At 42.2% G+C, this 12,102-nt stretch overlaps 1 protein-coding gene across 5 annotated transcripts in view; it reads right to left on the bottom strand.

The window, feature by feature from the left end:
• The window catches only part of Asap1 (ArfGAP with SH3 domain, ankyrin repeat and PH domain 1), a 279,840-nt gene that overhangs the window by 120,392 nt on the left and 147,346 nt on the right, over positions 1 to 12,102 (bottom strand). The gene's annotated exons all lie outside the window — the stretch shown is intronic.

Here is a 12,102-nt window from a genome sequence, read left to right as displayed (position 1 = left end):
CCCAAGGGGAGTCAGTAGAGCCCAGCACACTGAGCCTAGGCAGGTCCAAGCTCCTTCCCACTGCACCAAGGCTGTAGGCGTCACACCACAGGCACTGGGCTCCCAAAAGCCTGCCCATGCACCCGGGATGGATCCCGATCCCCCTGTCTGGGTGTCCCCCAAACAGTTCAAGCCAAACAACCGTCTTCCATATCCAGAGGGCCTAGTCCAGTCCCATGGGGGCTCCACAGCCACCAGTCCACAGTTTATGGACTTCCATTAGTGTGGCCAGTCATCCCTGCACATCTTCCCATCATGATCTCGACGACACTCCCCCACCCTCCACTCCCACCCCCGCTTGCAGAATCCCTCCTCTCTCTCATGTATTGGATTCCCAGAGCTCAGCCTGGCTCCTGGCCGTGGATCTCTGCATCTGCCTCCATCAGTCACTGGACAAAGGCTCTATGATGATGGTTAGGGTATTCACTAGACTGGTTACCCGAGTAGACCAGGATGACTAGACTCTTGAGCACCTCAATTCCCTCATGTATAAAGCAGGTCTAATAGATTCACCTAGTCACTGACTGCTAAGGTGTCATAATGAATAGGAGAGACCTTTCAGAAGAACAGCAGTCCCATAAAAACCCCAACAGCTTCTTTCTGTTTAGTGAGTATTAAGACCTTAATGGAAGTCACCAAAAGCCCATATCTAAATCCAAACCCTAATGTGACTGAGGCATTAACTGGCAGAGGAGCACAGAGCACTAGCCTAGGGCATGGAGAGGGTCTGAATCCCTGCTCTAGTCCTCACTGGCCATGCGACCTTAGAAAAGTTACTGAAGTTTTTAGGGTCTCCAATTCAGATGTGAAATGGTATGTCTATGAAATACAACACAAATGTCTAATATTTTCATATTTAAAGTATCAATCCTAATGGGGATCAGATATAAACTTAATGTCATGGTATACTTTGGAGAATTCTGGTATATGTAAGATAGCAGTAAGGTAATAATATCTAGTTGGCATGGTCATTATGAGAAATTGAAGAAGAATGGCTATAATGTGCAACATGCAGTTTCCGGCATATGAAGTGTTTAAGTACTATCACTCATTCCAAAGTAAGTTTCACTTTCGAATCTTCCCACCTCTTTTTTCTTTAGAATCTGGTCCTTCCTTCCGGCTCTTTCTTTATTCTCTTCTGTGCAGGGTCTAGAGTAACTTGTGTTTATCATCTTGTGAGGCAGAGCTTCAGGATTCTGGAGGGAAGCCTGGATATGTGCACGCCTACACACCACCTATAGCGTCTACCCAAATGACTCTTCCCTGAAGTGCCACCAAATTCCAGGTCTCAGCCTTCCTCATTCAAAGTCAGTGTAAGCCCACTTTTCACTGACTTCCTATAGCTTTACCCCATTTATGATATATCTGGTTCCCCGTGCTCAGTCTGGCTACAGTGAGTGCTCAATAAGACGTTTATTGTGGGTAGTGAACAAATAATGTTCCTTCTCTCACAAAAGATACATTTGTCAGGAGCCAGGCACAGGAGCTGTAGTAATAAGGCACATTGTAGTGCTAGAGCACAGGGAAACAGACATACTCTCTTCTACTGTCTTATACACACCCAATAGCATGAATCACAGTGTTATGATCTTAACTGCTTGTTTTTGCAAGTTTTAATTCACATGCAATTACAGATACAAAGATCAAACTGTAACTTCCTCTTCCAATCCAACCTCTTTCTGTGACATATACACACATACACACACACACACACACACACACACACACACACACACACACACACGCATGCACGCACGCACTTTCCTTGTATTCAACTCACTTTTTAAAATGCCAAATGAGGTAGCATGCATAAGACACCACGGCTTCCTTTTTTCCAACTGAATAAAGACCAGGAAATTCAACATAAGCACATCTTAATAATTATGTCAACTGTGGTTATGTTTCATAGCAAGCTGTGGTGCTGGTTACATAACAATCTCTCTACTAAGAATCTTCCAAGTTGTTTGCAGCTTTCCCCACCAAAACCCAACACTTCAACGACAATTTCCAAACACAAGCTTGTATATGCTGCTGCTCTGTCTCTAGAAAACTATACACAAACAGAGGCTTGCAGGGGATGTGGATATATGTACACTCCATCTTAAACTCGCCATGTTTCCCTCAGAAGAGGCTGACTGCGGCAATCCCATCTCCAACAGCAATGCCTACATGACAGGGGCCCTTTCTCTGGAAACTAACACCGAGAAGCACTGTCCTTAACTGTTGCCTCACGGCCATGAAAAACAGGACCACAGAAAGCCCACTTTTCTGTATTTTACTGTCTGTTAACATTTCCTTTTCTTTCCTTTACCTCGTCACTCTAGTTTTGAATTGCCTGTCTTTCTTACCAGTCTGCAAGTAGACTGCCTTATAGAGAAGGGAGCTATCTTTGTAGTATGTGCTGCTAATTGTGATGTATGACTTCTGGTTTTCATTCATAATTCCTCCCTAATGTAGACCATAAATCTAGAAGGTCTTGTGTCTGACACAGTGCAGAAATTCTAAGTTTTCCTTATCTTTTTGTCAGACTGGCCATAAAGACATTGTCTAACTTTCCCTGGTAGGAGGGGTCCTGTTCACAGCCCAGAGGAAAAACACTGAAGAAGTCAGAGGATGCTGCAGAGACAGGCATTGCTGGTCCCCCCTTTAGTCTCCTGGCACAGGCCACACCCTTTCGGGCTACAGACTTTTCAGCAAGGTTGTCTGGGCTTTAATCATGTGCCGCCAAAGGGCAGGGTTTGGAGCTCTTTCAGCTAGCTGGACACCTGAAGGGTCCTGGAGGATGAGGCACAGGAGGGTGTGGGAGCGCCACATCCCTCTCTACAGCTCAACACCAGCACCGTACATCTGGAGCCTTTGTAGCATGTTTTAGACGAAGCAGGTAGACATGTTTCCAGGAGTTTTGGAGGTTAAACAAACCAACAGCACCTGAGGAAAGGGTCGTGGCAATCCCGATTCACAGATGGTCAGTTAGGAGCTCGAGTGATAACCACCCTAGGGTTCTGGGATCATGTCAGAACTCCGGCCAGTCCCCGGAATGGAGTCCTTGTGTGGGAATTTCAGGACTGAGTTGGATTAGAGGTATCTGCTACAGAATATTTTGCATCCTTGCTTGTGAGACCTGTGTTGTAAGTATGTAAGAGGAGAAACTCGGTCTATGATTTCTTCCTGTACGGCAAATATTTTCTGTCTTTATTTTGTTTACATTATGCTTTGCCATACAGAAAAAGTTAAATTCATCTAGTCAAAGATATCAGTTGTAATCCAAAAGATTACTGGGCTTCCTACCTTTTGTTTCTAAACCTTCTACTCTTTCATACTTAAAAACAAAACGACAACACTGAAGGGGCCAGAAGGCTGACTTGAGAGGGCACTGCTCCTGCACAGGGCCTGACTTCAGTTTCTAGAACCCCTGTCAGGTGGCTCATAACCTCTAACCCCACCTGCAGGGTAATCCAATGCCTCTGATATCCATGGACACCCTCACAGAGACACACACACACACACACACATACATCTAATTTTTTAAATGATAAAAAAACTTAAAAAAATTCAAGCTGTTAACCCAAAGCAATATATGTGTTTACAAAGCAAGAGATGGAATCTAAAATATTTATTTTATTCCTTTTTTGAATACTAAGGACTGAACTTGGGGCCTTATAGGCTGTGTAGGCAACCAATAAGCTAAAACTCCCAGCTCTCATTATTTAAAATATGTTCTTAAACATTCTAAAAAAATTATTGTCTTCTTGATATTTAGTTTGCAATAAATTTGTTTATATAGCATGAGAAATAGTAGTCATCTGTAGGAAAATACACTACTTTTAACAGGGTTTATACAAATCATCCATTTGGGACCTGGTTAACAAAACAAACGGCAAAACTTGAAGGCAGAGGTCAGAATTCACGAGATGAGAACTAAGCAAGCGAACGCTTGATAATAAGCAAATATGGATTAATAACATCTGAGGCAGGAGGTAACACATTACCTATGTATGCAAAGACTGAAGGGTAAAGAAGCTTGTATTTGGCTGAATAGGTGGTGTCTTAGTCACTGTTCTATTGCTATGAAGAGACACCACGACCTCTGCAATTCTTAAAGAAAAAAAGCATTTAATTGGGGCTTGTTTACAGTTTCAGAGCTCATCAATAATTTCATTTTATATTTGTCAACGATGAGAATTTTGCTTCATGTAAACACAAAATGGCAGAAGTATATTTAGGGTCATATGAGAAATTGTTGGAAATTCTGTCCTAATATTCCAAGCAAAAATTCAATTAAACAGTTTTTAATGAAATGTCAGTAACTCAAATAAGTTTATAAAAATCAAACATTCTAACTGTACAATCCAAAGATACACTAACTTGACATTTACATGTTGAACAATGATAATAGGAAAATATTCAGAGTCTTTGCTTTTGTAACTAAACCACTGGATTTTTGTAAGAGCAGGAAACTATATGTAGAGTGAAACATACAGTGTCTGGACTCTGAGCTGGAGAATGTCAGGTAGTACTTGGTGCTGCCTGGCATGACAGCAGTGTCCACACAAAGTGATCATTTGTGTTCAGAGCTTGGGCTGCAGGGAAGCCATGCAATGCAAAACAGAGGAGTTTAGGGACACCTCAGACTCCTCCTCACATGCTTCATGATTTTCAATTCATTTTCGAGGCTGTGCATTAAAGACCATTTTGCCATTGCCAAACTGTTCACAACCCCAACACGGGGTGTCTCAAGCCAGTTTAGGAAGCCTGGCATAGGCTAGGACCTGGCTTGAGCACACACTCTCCAGATGTGGTGCACTGCAAACTATTCTTGAACATTCATCCCTGTCAGTAAAACACGAGAAAGCACACACTTCCAATCAGTGCTTGTTTACTTAAATTACATATGTGCTCCTAGACCTGGTTCAAAACGTCTGTGGAAGAGGGAGGAACTCAACAAGTCCCGGGGAGAACACCACCCGATCAGGCTTCCCCATGCAGACTGTAACACCCTGGTTCTTCACTACAGTTAAGACAACATCTTTACAGGAAAACAGAATCACAGTTCACAGAGATAAAAACATCAAAAGTGTGCTCAAAGAGCAACTTGGAATGAGAGGCCAAGTGCAGGAAGGTCTAGAATCTTGACCGTATTTGTCCAATAGGAACTGTTCAAGGCTGAAAAGTTGATCGTAAAGACAATTACACAGGGGCTGGAGAGATGGCTCAGAGGTTAAGAGCACTGGCTGCTCTTCCAGAGGGCCCAGATTCAATTCCCAGGACCCACATGGCAGCTCACAACCATTTGCACCTCCAGTTCCAGGATATCTGACATCCCCTTCTAACCTCCTCTGGTACCTGGCAAGCATGTAGCACACACACATACATTCAGGCAAGATACCATACACATAAAATAATAATAATAATAAATTCACTTATTATCCATATATTTAAAAAAATCAGAAATGTTAAATTTCCTAAACATAGAACTGATTTTGTAGTCTTGTCCTTTCCAGTCTTACTATTAAAATCTTCATCTGAAAGACCCTAACCTTTCAGGCTTACACCCCCAAGCCTCAGGAAATAAGGAACTAAAAAAACTAGTTCCAAGGGCCACCTGACTCAGCCACTACTCAGTCACCCCTGTAACAATATAACAATATAAAAAGATTTCTGCTAAGAGATGTGCTCAACTGTGACTGGGATAGTTGCAGGTGTTCCAGGAAGGACCACTGTGACCTTTGTGTAAACTCCACTCCCGCCCTGATAACCCCCTTGAGGTTTCAGGAAAAATGTGCACACTGACGTAACTGTACCCCCTCTGTGATCACTCTGTGACCAGACCATGATCCTGTGAAACGAAATTGTATGGGAATTGTAATCTTACGGCTTTTGTGGGTTTTTCCTTTAAAAGTGCCTATGTGACTGTAGTGCGATGCGACTCTTGCTCTTAGGAGCAGAGTTTGCCCATCTGTACAGATGCTTCAATAAAAACCTCGTGCTGTTGCATCAACTGGATGGGAGTCTGGGTTCTTGAGGCGCCCACTTGAGACCCTAACCTTTGGGGTCCAACACATCCATTTTATCTATTTATGCCTGTGAAGATCATAATTAAAATTAGCATTGTACAACATAGTCAAACACTGACATTAACCGACAACTCTATTTACGACCGACTTTGCACTGTCTCTGCATATTTGAACCAAGTGTTTGGAAAAGCAGCTGAAATAAAGCTGCTTGCTTTCTGTCACTGGCAAGTTTAGCATTTTACCTTTAAAACTTTAGATTTCTGTGTACTCTACAAACTATTTCTCAAAACAGATAAACTAACAAAATGAAAATTTGAAGAACACTACATGCTAATTTTGTCTTAAAAGAGCACAACATTTCATTCCTACCACCACTTAACTAGCAATTCTAACTGAAAGGGAACAGGAGGAAGAAAAAACAGGACAAACCACGTGTCTTCTCTCCTGCAGTGAAAAGGTAGAGAAGGTTCCTAACAGCCTAGCTGTACTTCAGAAGGAAGACTTCGCTGCTGATACTTGTCATCCAACTACATCCCACGAATATTAAGGGATTTAAAGCCCCCCCCACACACCTTTTAGACTAACAACGCTACATAATTCTAAGGGGCATTATGTGTTGTGAGCAAGCTAACATTTATTCCAAACACATCTTGGCAAACATTTTTTTTAAAAGAATAAATCATTTCAAAAGATTTTATTAGAGAATAATATATGATTGAGAATATGCGAATTTTTAATCTAATTTGAACATTACCCAATTTACACCATGTTTAAACGTATATTTTATCGAATTCATACGTATAGTTTCATTTTTCTTGAAACAATCTGGCTTCTGACCCATGCTCTATTTATCCTGAGTATTAACTGACCATCCACAGGTCACAATGATCTCATCCTATACTTTCTTTTTTGGGGTGTTTTTTTTCTTTATTAAGAAATTTTTTATTCATTTTATATACCAACCACAGATCCCCCCTCTTGCTCCTCCAATTCTCTCCCTCCCAACCTTCCCATTCCCTCCTCCAAAAGGTAAGGCCTCCCATGGGGAGTCAGCAGAGCCTGGTACATTCAGTTGAGGCAAGTCCAAGCCCCTCCCCCTGCATCAAGGCTGAGTAAGGTGTCCCACCATAGGTAATGGGCTCCAAAAAGCCAGCTCATTTGGCAAACATTTTTAAGAAAATCATCATACAATAATAAGTAATAAAATATACATTTCAGTGGTTAGAGATATGCTTCAGTCAATAAAGTACCTGCCTAGCATGCCCAAAGCCATGGACTGAATCCACAGTACTGAATCAGACAGGTGTGGTACTGCCTAGTCCCAGCACTTGGCAGGTGGAGGTAGGAGGATCAGAAATTGAAGGTTATCCTTAACTACACAGGGAGTTTGAGGTTATCTTGGGATATATGAGACCCTCTCTCAAAATAAAATAAAATAAAGAAAAATAAGATGGACATCGCAATTTGAGATCTAGTAACATAAATATCCTGGGCCTTTACTCCAAGGGAAAAGGATACGCAAGTACATTAAGGTCAAAGAAAGCCTGCTAAAAACTGATTACTGTCCCCAATGCAGATGGAAGAACAATAAATCCATCCAGTCTACCCACTGATTGGTTGTTGCACTTTATAAAAACACAGCATGCATCATTAAGCTGTCTTTTCTGAAGAGCCGTACCTGACATATAGCATACACGCATGTGCATAACCACATGGGCAGCAAGGCTACCAACGCTAAGCCTGTTTCTCCTCTACTGAAGGGCTTGTGGTTGTTTACAAAGACTGGAGTTGGCCAGCCAGGGTGGGAGGGCAAACAGAGCGGCTTGCAGGTGGCTTGCCTCCATGGCAGTCAGTTTAGGCTTCGGACGTGGGGGTCTCTCTCCATGGGGTTAGTTGAGTGGGTGGCTTCTCCTCCAAATCAAGCAATCAGAACAGGGCAGGTGAAAACTAGCACTCAGGGGAACTAGCCTTGAAATCACAGGGTGCTACTTCATTCATAAGAAGGGAGTTTCTCAGTCTGGGTCATCCTCAAGAAGGGGGAATTATGCTCTATCCTCGTAAAGAAAAAAAAAAAAAAAGCCAAAGAGTTGTAACATACTTCAAACCCTTTTCAGTGCTTAGGAAACTGCCAGTTATTTTAACCAAATTACCAAAAATAAAGGGGAGAGACAGACAGGAACTGACAGGACTAAATGACAATATGTCTCATAGATAAATAAACTAAGGCTTTAAACTAAGCAACACAGGAAAACAGAGTGACTTGGATAGCTTTCTCCTGGTCTAAGACATTCAAAAGGCTTGAATTTTTTGCATGTTTTTAAGTGTTCTCATATATATCAGGGATAAGAGAGAGAAGTTCCCAAGGCAAGTCAAAGTAAAGGACTTCCATGGAGATAATTTCCAAAAAAATAATTTTAATTATTCTGACACTGTTCAGTAATCAATATTGACAGAAGCTTATATGTAAAAAATAATACATTTTATAAGCACAGCCCTTCATAATTGTTGACTACTTTTCAAATCATTTTGGGAAGTCGAGTGTTGGTAATCTCTAACCAGAAATAAAAAATGCTTCTTAAATCTTTAAGTATCATCACGTGAGATTTCTGTCACTTAATCACTGTGAAAAACAAACAAACAAACAAATCATGAAAATACACTGTGAAAGAGACACCAAGTTTCAGCCTCTTGCGGCTTTTCAGGATGAGGCCAAAAGTGCTTGGATAGGGACAGTCTGGATTGGACTTCTTTACTATCATGTAAAGATACATACTACTACTATTTCCCTCATTTTTACTATATTTCTAAAAGATTAAATGTCACCTCTAAAGGATTAAATGTCACTACGCTGCCCATGTAGTCTGACAAAAAACCCACTGTGCTATCTTGGCTTATGACTACAAAAACACCACTGGGTCCCGGCAGCCTGTGAGGAGCCCCAAGCAATCTGAGTTTATCTCTACACTTCCAACCACAAGTACAATTTCTGTGTGATCCCCATCACAGAACCACAAAGTCAACCCACAGGTCACGCTGCCCACAGTTTACATTTGAGTGATTCACTCACTACTAGTCACCATAAGCGAGGACTTACACAGCTACTTTCAGGCAGGTTTCCAATGAGGAACCCATCCGGCCAACATACAACAAGCAATTTATTATACACTCCCTAAGCCTTGTCACACAGCAGGTAAAAGGTGATGAAAAGAGCATGTATAATGAGCAAAGCTGGGGCTGCTAGGCTCTCAACCTATTCCTAGTTAGTCCTGGGTAAGGTGTCTGGCTCTCTAAGCTCCAGCTAAATCATCTGAGACATGAGCATGATAGCACTTACCTCATAGGCTTGCTTGGCTTAGTCTAGAGCACAGCATCAATGCCTAATGGACACCAGGTTCTCTGACAGGCATTCCCTGACAGAGGCACACCCTGTCACACTACACCAGATCCCCTGAATCTCTTTCCGAGTCCTGTAAGGTTTCCTTTTACAGCACTTCCTGGTTCCTTATTAAAATTCCTTTGCAGATGGATGCAAACTGCCAATGGACCACAAAATTAACAAGGACAGAATCTCTCTGACTTGTCCTGCATATTTAACACTCTGAACAGTAGCATATGATGGGTATTCAATTAATACCTGCTGAGCTGATAATCACGCCAACAAATGGGACACAATACAAAGAAGAAAGATGTCCTGATGAGGGACAACAATGACCCCTGTAAGGAGTTCATAGGGCAGTCAGTTACCAGGTTTAGCTGCAAGTCAGATACACATAGCAAATATGTTTCTTTGTAAACAAATCCCAGTACCTACTCTTGCTCTAGAACAGCCTGAGGATGTGTGTACAAGACATCAGCCCCATTTGTGTCTGCTAGGTCTTCAGGTGACTCTAATGAACATCCAGGGTCAGTCTTACGGGACTAAAGTGAGGGTGCTGCTCAGCAGGTACCATAGTGACCATACACACACACTCCTGCAGGAGCAAAGTCCGAGAGGACTTTCTGTGCTCAGGGAGACGGTCTAGGTCCACACTGCCCAATGCGTTATCTCTTGGACATGTGTGGCCACTGAGTCTGAGGAACAAAAGTTTCAATATCTCATTTGATGTCAATGAATTTAGACACCACACGTGAAGATGCTGCTCTAGTGGGTAGTATTAGGGAAAAAGCAGGCCACACCGCTCCTACCCATCATGGGGTCCAAACCTTCATCGGCTGTGGCCCATCCACACGGGGAATACAATCTGGAGGAAAGGCACTCAACTGTGTGCCACCCCTTCACTGCTCCCCTTTACAACCTCAAAGGAACCATTTCTTCCCCTGTCATTCTAAGGCCGCTGTGATCAAGGAAACCAGTTAAAAAACAATGAAGCACATCACCTACACAAAATAGCTTGTGTGAGCTGCTGCGGGACATGTGCTGTTTTTTTTTTTCCCCCAGGAAGAGAGAAGAGACTCAGAGTCCCGGTAAGGTAGGTGTGGCAGTTCCTCCTGGTTCCAGGGCAGTGCCTCAGCATGGAGCCATACTGGTAAGACTTGACAACTGCCTTTCCCCCACCCCCAAGCTGTTCCACTCATGCTGTATCACTTTAATTGCCATGTTCCCACCTACAATTTGTTAAGTATCTACTATGTGACAGGCAGTGTGATGGTTATCTCATTTTGTCCATCTGATACCCTATATATCAAATACTATCTTTGTATTTTATAATGAGGAAATTTAAGACGCAGTGGAGTCAAACAATGTACTTGAACTTCACAAATGTGGCAAAGCTACACTACCTTTCTTCTCTTTGCAAACAGTGTATAGTGCTGTACTTATATACAGGCTATTCTTCATTTATGAATCTCGTTCACTTGATGCTTTTCCAAATCCCAATAAAGGCTCCTGAGCATCTCCTAATATATATATACACCTTAAGTGTAATTTATTGTTACCTCACAGCATGAAAGCTACGGTAGCACTTGAGAAATTATTAGAGTAAGCTTAACCATATAACCACCATTCAAGGGAAAAACAAAAACAAAATCAGCCCCTGGAAAGCACTCCTGTGGTTTCTCCAGTTGATTTCTCTGCTTTCTTTCTCAGAGGGCTACTATCTACAAACTGTCCACCCTACGTCAGGAGTTTATCCGAATGAAGTCAAAATGGAAGCTATAAATTAGGTTTCTCATTTAGGTGAAAACTTAAAACAACATATAGTCATTCCAGACTGAGACAACTGTGATGGCTGATCTTGGCTGTCACATCGGGAATCAACTGAAACCCAGGCAGCTGGGCACACCCGTAAGGATTTTCTTGATCAGATCATGTGAGTTGAGAAGAACCACACCTGCTGCTGGCAGTCCATATAAAAGAACACGGAAGCTTTGCTTTTGGCTGCCTGCCTTTGGTTGCGCTGGCAAGTTCATCTGCCCTGTTGCTGAGGTATTCCTTCACTGGTGTTAGAACCTACTTCTTCTGTGCTACAATGTGGGCTGAAGACCAGCTGAGATATCCAGCTTCATGGACTGAGGTATTCCTTCACTGGTGTTAGAATCTACTTCTTCTGTACTCCAATGTGGGCTGAAGACCAGCAGAGATATCCAGCTTCATGGACTGAGCAACTATGGGATTCTTGTCCTTTCCACCAAGAGATAGCCATTGTTGAACTAGCCAGACCACAAACTGTAAGCCACTCTTACAAATCCCCTTTAATTTAAATATATGTCCATTCAATCTATCAGTTTTGTTGCTTAAAAAAAACAACAACGCTGACTTGTAAAACAGCCATTATTTATCTGCTAAGTAAATATCTCAGCATTTTCTTGACTATAGAGAAACTAGGTAGTGGTATGACACATGATGACAATGAATATTATATAATGTTCTGAGGTGTGGGGAGGAGGCTTCAGAAGAACAAGACCCTCCAGTTTCCCCTCAGACTAGTAATTCTGAGCTCTGATGGTGGGTGAGGCAGTCAGTGAGGGGGTCATGTTTTGCCTCGTTCACACTCTTTTCAGCTCTATAATTGTATAATCATCAAATTACCAAGAACACTGCACGAACTCC

The sequence above is a fragment of the Peromyscus eremicus genome, chromosome 20 (genome assembly GCF_949786415.1).
Source record: "Peromyscus eremicus chromosome 20, PerEre_H2_v1, whole genome shotgun sequence".
Lineage (NCBI taxonomy): Eukaryota > Metazoa > Chordata > Mammalia > Rodentia > Cricetidae > Peromyscus > Peromyscus eremicus.
This window is presented reverse-complemented; position numbering and strand designations above follow the sequence as displayed.